At 45.4% G+C, this 10,914-nt stretch overlaps 1 pseudogene; it reads left to right on the forward strand.

Annotated features, from left to right (window-relative positions):
• The first annotated feature begins 8,670 nt into the window (after positions 1 to 8,670).
• Positions 8,671 to 8,788, forward strand: LOC124790367 (annotated as a pseudogene).
• Positions 8,789 to 10,914: the final 2,126 nt, after the last annotated feature.

Here is a 10,914-nt window from a genome sequence, read left to right on the forward strand (position 1 = left end):
CCGCCACCTTTCCTGTTACTGGGCGACTTCAACGCCCATAATCCTCTGTGGGGTGGGTCGGTGGCGACAGGTCGAGGCGCCATCATTGAGCACTTATTGGCACAGCTCGATCTTTCGCTTTTAAGTGATGGTTCCTTCACACACTTCAGCGCGGCGCATGGCACGTACTCCGCCATCGACCTTTTGATTTGCAGCCCTAGCCTCTAACTGTCTGTCGACTGGAGTGTGCATGACGACCTGTGTGGTAGTGACCACTTTCCGATCTTTCTGTCACTGCCACAGCGTCAGTCTTCTGGGCGGCCTTGCACGTGGGCTATGAATAAGGCTGACTGGGACTTGTTTTTCTCCACTGCCGCTATTGAGCCTCTCTCTAGTGATGACATTGATGCGGTGGTTAAATCGGTCACCACCGGCATCGTTACTGCCGCCGAATCTGCCATTCCCCGTTCTTCTGGGTCCACTCGGCGGCGGACTGTGCCTTGGTGGTCGCCTGAGATCGCTGAAGCGATTAAAAATCGCCGGCGGGCGCTCCAGCGTCACAAACGGCATCCCTCCATCGAACACCTTATCGCCTTCAAACAGCTACGTGCGCGAGCCCGCCGCCTTATCCGCCAACGCAAGCAGGAGTGCTGGGAGCGGTATGTGTCCACCATTGGCCTCCATGTCACTCCATCGCAGGTCTGGGCCAAGATTCGACGCGTTTACGGCTATCGGACCGCTGTCAGCGTCCCTGCGCTCTCACTGAATGGAGCAGTTTGTACTGACTCCGATGTCATTGCAAACCACTTCGCAGAGCATTTTGCTATGAGTTCCGCTTCTGCGAATTACCCCCTGGCCTTCCACTCCATTAAAGAGCGGATGGAACGTCGGAGCCTTTCGTTTCGCACCCACCATCCAGAATCGTACAATGTTCCATTCAGTGAGTGGGAATTTCGCAGTGCCCTAGCCGCTTGCCCTGATACCGCTCCTGGGCCAGATGGCATCCACTGTCAGATGCTGAAACGTCTTTCAGTGGATTGCCAGCGATGGCTCATCGACCTTTACAACCATCTCTGGGTCGAGGGTGAGTTTCCGTCGCAATGGCGGGAAAGTATTGTTATCCCCATTCTGAAACCAGGCAAGAACCCTTTGGAGGTGAACAGCTCACCAACGTTCTTTGCAAGTTGCTCGAACGGATGGTGAGCCGGCGCTTGAATTGGGTTCTGGGGTCTCTGGGCCTTCTGGCTCCGTCTCAAGGTGGGTTCCGTAAAGGCCGCTCCACTGCCGACAATCTGGTGAGCCTGGAGTCGGTCATCCATACTGCCTTTGCCCGCCGTCAGCAACTGGTCGCTGTCTTTTTCGACATGCGGAAGGCGTACGATACGACATGGCGTCATCACATCCTTTCAACGCTTCATGGATGGGGTCTTCGGGGCCCTCTGCCGATCTTTATCCGAAATTCTCTGTCGCATCGTACCTTCCGCGTGCAAGTCACGACCTCCCGTAGTTCCTCCCCACTTCAGGAGAACGGTGTGCCACAGGGATCTGTTTTAAGTGTCTGCCCGTTTTTAATAGCCATAAACGGGCTCGCTGCGGCGGTGGGAACGTCTGTCTCAGCGTCCTTGTATGCAGACGACTTCTGCCTTTACTACAGCTCTATTGGCATTGCAGCTGCTGAACGTCAGCTACAAGGCGCTATTCGTAAGGCGCAGTCTTGGGCTGTAGCTCATGGGTTCCAGTTTTCGGCAGCCAAGACCTGCGTTATGGATTTCTGCCGGCGACGCACTGTCCACCCGGAGCCGCGGCTTTATCTTGACGGCGAACTCCTTGCAGTGGTGGAGTCACATAGGTTTTTGGGGTGGTTTTTGGTGCTCGGTTGACTTGGCTGCCTCATATTTGGCAGCTTAAACAGAAGTGTTGGCGGCATCTTAATACTCTGCGATGCTTGAGCCACACCAGCTGGGGCGCTGACCGATCTACACTCTTATGGCTCTACCGGGCGTTAATCCAGTCTCGTGTGGATTACTGGAGCCTGGCTTATGGCTCAGCTTCCCCATCTGCATTGCGGGTGCTGGACCCTATCCTCCACAGTGGTATACGCCTTGCCACTGGTGCCATCCGGACCAGCCCTGTGGACAGCCTACTTGTGGAGGCAGGTGTCCCTCCACTGCGGTTACGGCGCCCACGTTTGCTGGCCGCTTATGCTGCCCATGTTTTCAGCTTGCCCGGGCATTCTATCGGCTACTATTCCCACAGTCGCACGTCCATCTTCCAGAACGTCGGCCCAGGGCTGGATGTACGATCGCGGTCCGCGTCAGAGAGCTTCTGTCCGGGCTTGGGGCTTTACCTCTTCCGCCTCCTTTCCGGGCACTTCTGCGTACACCCCCGTGGTGTGTGCCTCGCCCTCGCCTTCAGCTGGAATTGGCACAGGGCCCGAAGGACTCAGTCCCTTCGGAGGCCTTCCGCCGCCGCTTTCTTTCCATCCTCGCAACGTATCAGGGCTCTGGCATTGTTTACACTGACGGCTCGATGGTTGCTGGTCGTGTCGGTTATGCGCTAACTCTAGGGGACCGTTCCGAACAACGTTCATTGCCGGCTGGCTGCAGCGTTTACACTGCTGAGCTGGTAGCCATCTTTCGTACCCTAGAGTATATCCGCTCCTGCTCAGGCGAGTCCTTTGTGATCTGTAGCGATTCCCTGAGCGGTTTACGAGCTCTCGACGAGTGTTTTCCTCGTTCTCGTCTGGTGATGGATATCCAGGGGTCCCTGCATACTCTTGCGCGTTGCGGCCGCTCTGTGGTCTTTGTTTGGACCCCGGGCCATGTTGGGATACCCGGAAATGAAAATGTTGAACGCCTGGCGAAAGAGGCCACCAGTACACCATCTCTGGACATTGGCCTCCCGGAGACTGATTTGAGGGCAGTCTTCCGCCGCAAAGTTATCTCGCTTTGGGACGCTGAATGGCGCGGTCTGGCCACCCCTAACAAACTTCGTGCCGTCAAGGAGACGACGACTGTGTGGTACTCCTTCTTGCGCGTCTCTCGCGAGGAGTCTGTCGTCCTCTGCCGACTGCGCATTGGGCACACACGGATGACCCACGGCCACTTATTGCGCCGTGAGGACCCACCTCTATGTCGCTGCGGCTTCGTTTTGTCTGTGGTCCACATTTTGTTGGAATGTCGCCTTTTAGCTGTGCTCAGGCAGACGTTTGCGCTGCCTGACACGCTCCCTGCCCTTTTAATGGATGACTCTGCCATGGTGGACTTAGTTTTGCGTTTTATTCGGGCAGGGGTTTTTTATCATTTAATCTGAGTGTTTTATTTTTTAGTGTTGATTCTGGCTTTTGGCCTCCGATTTTAAACTGAGTTTTTAATGTGTTCTCGGTGGTTGGCTTTTCCTCTTTTGTCTCTATGGTCGGCCAACCACCGTCACATTCTGAGTGATTTTAATTTGTTTTGTCTGATCTCTGTCTGAGTCTTTCTTGTCCTGTGTCGTCTGACGTCTTTTCTGTTGTTCGTTTTTTATTCTCTGTGGGTGATTTTAGTTTTTTGGAAAAACGGACCGATGACCATCGCAGTCTGGTCCCTTTAATCCCACAAACCAACCAACCATCATGTCTATGGTTCTGACGTTGTGTTGTAATTACCAGCACTTAAGAATAAACTTTGAAAACGAAATTTACTTAATTTGAAAGGGATTGTTTCGCTTCTGTAAGACAGCAACTATAGCAAGCTGCACAGGTCTACATCACACACTTATTTTTTTCTTTTTTTACTTGTTTTTCCTTCCATGTGGTTACATTAATCCTGGCTGGGACTCTTACCGTATGTAAGACAGCACAAATAATGAACTGTCGTAGAAATATTCAGTGACTTATCTTTGTCAGGAGTATTACAAGATGCAATTTTGCTTTAAAAACATGAATCAGTTACTACACTGGTATGCAAAACTTACGGATGATAGGTCACTGTTAAGTAACATAACTCGATGAAACTTGTTGGTTCATACATACAAGTGACTGTCACAGTATAGTACAGAAGGTAACAGAAAGAAATACCCAGTGATACTTTTATTCAAAGACCATTCGCCATGTGAGGGCATGTAATGCACTCAGGAACGTTGTCGAACGTGATCGATCTGGTGATCCAGATGTTACTGCGTACAGAGTTATAATGTTTCGATATCTTTGAACACGGTACATTCAATGGTCAACGTTACTGACACGTACCCCTATCACACCCGAATCTTTCTGGGGGATGACTAGGCACGACAGCAATGAACATCGCAAGTGGAGGAGGTTATGGGGGAATATTCGGCGAATGGACTGGCCTGCCTGAAAACCCTACTTAAATTCCATCGAGCACATGTGGGTTGCGTTGTGGAACTGCACATGCACCAGCGACCAGCCAACCGTTCTCAACCGCGTCGGTGGATGAATGGAACGCCCTACCACAGAACTCCTTATCAACTTTGCGACCGCCATGCAATCACATTGCAGAGCACGCATTAGCATTACCGTCCGTTGCGTTCACACAACGTATTAACAACAACGTCCCACCGTTCGTAATGTCCAGTAGATGAGCGTGAAACGCGGATACTAATTATTTTCTTTCAATAAAAGAGTCATTACTGTTAGTCGAACTGCGTAGTTCTTTCTGTTACCCTCTGTACTACACTGTAGCAGTTACTTCTATACAAGGCATTTCCGTAAGAGCGTGCAAAAATGAAACAGGACATAGAGAAGGCTCCATTGAACAATCTGAGGTAGGGAACCTTGAGTCGGAGAAACCAGCTTAAGAAGATTTGGAAGTAAACATGTTTACCGCTTTGTCTAGAATTACTGTTTTCCAGCTCATTTATAACTAACATGAGTACAGGTTTACGTGTACTGTGTTGTTTATTTATATGCACATTCTTTCCTGTAAGAAAACAAGGAGGACGAGGTTGATTACCAGAAAGTCAAGATGCGGGTTTTGCATACTTTATTTGTCCATAAGACGGCTCTGTTGTATCGTAAAGTTGTCCTGTGACAAACGTCTATGAATCAATGACAGACCCATTCATTACTCAGGGCTATTCAGAGACGTATAGTACAATACGATGGAGCAGTACCGGCGCAGTATTTCCTGGTCGCTGGACTGGAAGGGGAAATCTATTCCATGACCTGCGAGGTCACCTGACATGAATCCCCTTGATTATTGCCTATGAGGATATCTAAAGTCACTTGCGTATGACACCCCAATGGATATGGAGATGAAATTAGTTGCCAGAATTGTAGCTGCCTGTGATTTGATTCGAAACGCACCAGGGATATTTGACAGGGTGCGAGAGAATCTTGTTTGCCTATGTCATGCTTGCATTGAGGTTATGGCTGTCAGTTCCAGCACATTTTGTAAGATACAGTACAAATGGTACGTTGATTTTGTCAGTGAAGGTATTCGCAGTCAACTAATGTGATTAAAAAAGTACACACAATGTGATTTTATTCCTGTTACCTCCTTAAACTGGCTTCTCCGACCCCAGGTTCCCTGCCACAAATTGTTCTGTGGAGCACCCTTTTCGCCCAATTAAATTTTGGCACCCTCTTACGGAAACACCCTGTAGATGATCTTCGAAATGTGTTACTTGGCAGTGACACATCAGTTTAGCGCACTAGGTTATTAAGAAAAAGTAAAGCAGTTGAACAATCAAAGCTACGGCACAAGAAGTCCATGAGCCACATAAGAGCCGAAGCCGCTAAAAGATCAACGGTTACTTGTTTGTATATCCGAGGTTTCATTCATGACAAGAGGACTAAAATGAGGTCGACGGCAGCACTGCCACCGAAGCACGGACTGGGTCGAGGTGGGGGACTCGGAAATCCGGCGAGCCCCTGTGCAGATCAGCTGTGAGCAAGTCCGGCTTCGTTGCGTCACGGGCGAGAAAGTGTGTGCATCCTGGAGAAACGAAAGCCCCTCCGTTTCGGAGGCGCCGCACGTGCTTCACTTCGCTCGCTCCTCCTCACCTTGCGCAACGCCTGTTTCGGCGTCATACGAGTGTGCCATAATAGCGAGCTGCTTCCGAGGGATTGGGATTGCCCACTAGAGCTGACACTGCGTCATCCTGACACTCCGTAACACTCAACACACGATGCGTCAGTTATGTCTGCAGTGGGGAGCGAATGCCTTTTTGATTGCTCTTCCAGAATAAAAATATAACGATATCTCACATTAACAGATTATTTATCACTTTCTTTGAAAATCTATCTCAGGGTTATAAATTAGTTTTAATACTCAAATATCCATGTTTCCGAGATAAACACTCTCATCTGTATACGATCTTTTACAGGAACACAATCCGTTTTGTGATTTCAAATACCCAGTAAACGTGTGAGACTGACCCATGTCACCTGTTACTGGAACATTGAAAAATCTGCTGCTTTCCCAGTGATACCAAAGAGACGCGGTTATCTACTTCAGTTTCCTTATGGAGCTCACCGGACAAAAAATGTATACCTCCAGGAAACATCACCCTAACGCCATATAACAAAGCGTGAAAAGGAAAATAGAAGCAATAGTTACCAAATTGCAGGTGTGCTGACTGCTGTGTTCCACTCACTGTTCCAAATAATCCCGAGTATGCTCTTTTTTTAAAAAAAGAAAAGAAAAGAAAAGAAGAGGAGACGCCATTAAGGAATGATCCGAATGCGACCGACATCGGTAGATGGGATCTACATGTACAGACAAAGTAATTACAATTTCAGAAAAACTGAATGATTTATCCAAGAGAAAGAGGTTTGCAAAGAGAGCAAATCTGTAACACGTTGGTACATCTCTGATACTTACACAAGCAGTTATTCGGTTTGGCGTTGATTGACAGAGTTGTTTGATGTCCTCATGAGGTTTTTTTGTGCCAGATCCAATTGTCGCGTTGGATCGTCAAAATACTGAGCTACCCGAGGCGACCGTGGACCGTGGTTATATTACTATAATGTGGTACTGTATTGGAGGTGAATAGTTCGCCTCAGAAAAGTCACACCGTCGCTGAAAAATGACTTTATTACTCAGACGACTCATTTGACACGTTTCGGATTTATTTACATGATCAGATACCTAAAAATGAAAATGAGAACAAGTCTTTACATAGAATACGAAAATAATAACAGGCATTAACAAAGTACAAAATACAATACAGGAAGACCTACCCAAGTGCACAGAGTGTCACAGGATACGAGCTTTACTGGATGTATATATAACGTAAACTGATAGACTACTAGGGAGACAGAGGGGAAGGAAGACAAACCTGCAACCTGAGTGCAGGAGTTACTTGGTGGCGCCGTGGGAGTAATATCTGACGTTTTGTATACAAAAATGTCAAATTATTTTTAGAACCTTAGCAAGTTCGTCAGAAATCTCCCCAGCTGAGGACGTTGGAGTATTATGGTCAGGGCCCTCCAACAGCTCGGGATTCTGAAGACGTAAATCACAAATTGGACAGAATTGGCATGATATCCCTCGGGAGGACATCCAACAATTCTATCAATCAAAGGCGAGGGAATAACTGTTTGCATAAGGGCAGAGATGGACTAACGTGTTATTACCTTTCTCAGTTTGTGACGCTTTTTCTCTTGAATAACTCATACATTTTTTCTGAAACTGTAATAGTTATTTTACTGGTCTGCAGATGTACGTCACATCTATCGACATCCATCCCCATTCGCTTAATTCTTCGTAGTGCGCTCACTGGTCTTCAGGACTAATAAAATAAATATCGAATTGTTTACAAGGTTGCAAAACAGACGTTATATTACCAAAGTCGCAGTTGGTACATACCCTGACCACTAGTGCCAGCAAAATTATATTGCCGTATTCAGATCTGTAAGTCCTGCAAATACGTTACAAGGTTTATAATTATCATACGTAATTTCCAAAGAAAGGTAATTCAGTTTTGTAAATAACGGGATTTTAGTTCATGTCATTTGCCAGGCAAGTGAAGGTTTGATAGAGTGTTTCATTGTTTTACTAATCAGGAACGCATGTGTGCGTCACTGTGAAGACGGTTGTTGTCATCGTTGAAGACAGAAGGGTCCACAGCATACACATATTGAAGATATAGAACCTGACTACAGAGAATTTTGAAAGAAACATAGTGATTCATGTCCCAGAAATCTAATTGCAATGTAAGAGGAGGCCACACGCACACAAAATAAAATCCCTACGATTACCATAGTCAAACGGGAACGGGAGTGAAGAACCATGATATATGTAACAGTTTCCATAAAAATAAAATTAATTTGTTTCGTCTGAACATTAAAAGTTAAAAAATAAGACAGGCGATATTCATGTATGCCTAGAATGAGCTTTATGTATGCCTAGAATATGTGGAAAATTGTGAAGTGATGGACGTTCTGTGCCTGTCTAAACTCCATGTAACCACAGAGATGGAGAAGTTAAATACCAGTATTATAGACTATCATCATTTTCGTGTAGAGTTAACATAAGAAAAGGAGGAATTGCAAGATATGTTGGACACAAATTCGAAAATATTGAAACATAATTTTTGTGATAGGCAGCACCTAGAAGCATGCGCGTCTGAGTTGTTACTGCAGAATTACTTTTTTGATAATACTGTAATAGTCTAAAGAACCTCTCTAGAAAACTTTCAGCTGTTTGTGAGCTAGATGCATTATTGAGCTACCTGTCAAACAAGAACGCCAACGGCCTTACCCCAGTGGTAACACCGGTTCCCGTCTGATCAGCGAAGTTAAGCACTGTCGGGCTGGACTAGCCCTTGGATGGGTGACCATCAAGTCTGCCAAGCGCTGTTGGCAAGCGGGACGCACTCAGCCGTTGTGAGGCAAACTGAGGAGATACTTGATTGAGAAATAGCGGCTCCGGTCTCATAAACTGACATACTTCCGGGAGAGCGGTGTGCTGATCACATGCCCCTCCCTATCCGCATCCGGTGACGCTTGTGGGCTGAGGATGACACGGCGGCCGGTCTGTACCGTTGGACCTTTATGGCTCGTTCTGGTGGAGTTTTTTTAGTTTCTTTTTAGTCATACAAGAAGAAACAGGTGGTAGCTTGTGAAGCTTTCAGTGTAGATTTCTTAAAAGATACAGTATTTTGGAAGAAGACTGATACCACATTCAGCGTTTACCAGAGAAAGAGCAGCAAAAATGTACTTTTTCTCAGCACTATGTATACTTAGGTGAAAATGGAGGCTTGTTTGAAAAAGCAGAGAGAAACAGTTAAAATTTATAATTGTTCTAAATATGAAGTGGATGTGGTCGACCAAACGTCTCACAAATACTCGGTCAAAATGCCATCCAGACGTTCACCTATTCACAAATTTTACAACCTGCAAGATTTGGCTACGATAAAGGGCTGTGTAGTGTACAATGCTATAAACAAGAACAAGTTGAAACACAGGAATTTCAGATTGCGGCTGAAGGAGGAACTTGTTGAGAAGTACAGGCAACCAGGAAGACTAGTACCTGAGTCACATCCGAAGAGATTATTGACAAACAACAAAAGCAAACACATTGTTTTGTAAAGTCTCACTGCACAGGAAACAAATCATTTGTAAAGTGTCACATGTGTAAGAAAACTGTATGCAACAAAAGCATTTAAAATGACAATTATTTAAGCTCACTGTTTGATACTAGACAGTGAAGTTGTTCCAACTTAGTGAGTAATGTCCTTAGAGATATATGTAATGCATCATTGGCACAGGGAATTTTTCCCAGTTAATTGTTAAAGCTCTTCATAAGAAAGGTGACAAAACAGACTTAATCATTTATCATCCAGTTTTCTTAGTGAAATTTTTTTCCAAAATATTCGAAAAAGTACTGGACTCAAGAGTAGTCTCATATTGAAGTAGACAGTTTACTTAGAATATCATAGTTTGATTTCAGAACAGTTGCTCGACTGAGTATGCTATTTATACATTCATTCATCAAATAGTATAAGCCTTAAATAACAAAATATCGCCAGCTGGTATTTTTTTTGGGTCTTACCAAGGCATTTAAGTGTGTAGATCATATTACGTTTTTAGAAAAACTAAATTTTTATGCAATCGTTCGGTTTAGACACACACCTGGTCTCAATCACATTTAATTAACAGAATACAAGAAGTTTTGCTGAATAATTCAAACGATGTTGGAAGGTAGAAAATTTTGGTGACTAGGGACAAAACGCAAAGGGAGACAAGGTTCAATTTTGTGTCCACTACTACTGCTTGTGCAGGATGTTTTAAAAAGACTATACATATTTCGAATGCTTCAGTAGGACATACAACTTTAAAACTTGGAACAGATGTTAATGAATCTCGCAAGGTTAGATTACAAATGTTCAGTATGTTCTGCACCAACAACACAAACAATATGACATCAATAATCGAAGTCCTCTTGTACTCAGGTAAGCATGTCCTTCATCAGTGATGTAACGGCAGTATGAATCTGGTTCTTCAACTCTTCTACGTTCTTTGGTAGTGCTGGTGCATAAACGTTGCCCTTAATGAAATCACCACGAACAAGCGACAAGGGATCAAAACAGGCGACTGTGGAGGCCAGCTGAGAAGTATTAAATCGCCGGCTGTTTGACAACTAATTCAACTGCCTGACAGAGCTTTATTCAGATATTCATGCTCTTGGTGACGCCAGTGAGGGAGAGCCTCGTCTTGTTCAAAAATGAAGTTCACCTCGTTCAGACTTGGGAACAACCAGTTTTGTTGTACATGTTGATATTCGACTTTTCAGTTTCAATTTTTGTTCTTTTTTTTCACAGTTCAGTACATCTTTTTCCTATTTTCATGTCTGATCTGTGTTAGTTTTTGACGGGCTATCCAATGGGCCATCTTACCACTGAATCTGAGGGGGTGCGATGGGGAGTTTCCCTTGTTTGTAATACGTGTATTCTTTACGAAACACCCTGTATATGTGAATGACCTTCCAC

The sequence above is a fragment of the Schistocerca piceifrons genome, chromosome 3, assembly GCF_021461385.2.
Source record: "Schistocerca piceifrons isolate TAMUIC-IGC-003096 chromosome 3, iqSchPice1.1, whole genome shotgun sequence".
Lineage (NCBI taxonomy): Eukaryota > Metazoa > Arthropoda > Insecta > Orthoptera > Acrididae > Schistocerca > Schistocerca piceifrons.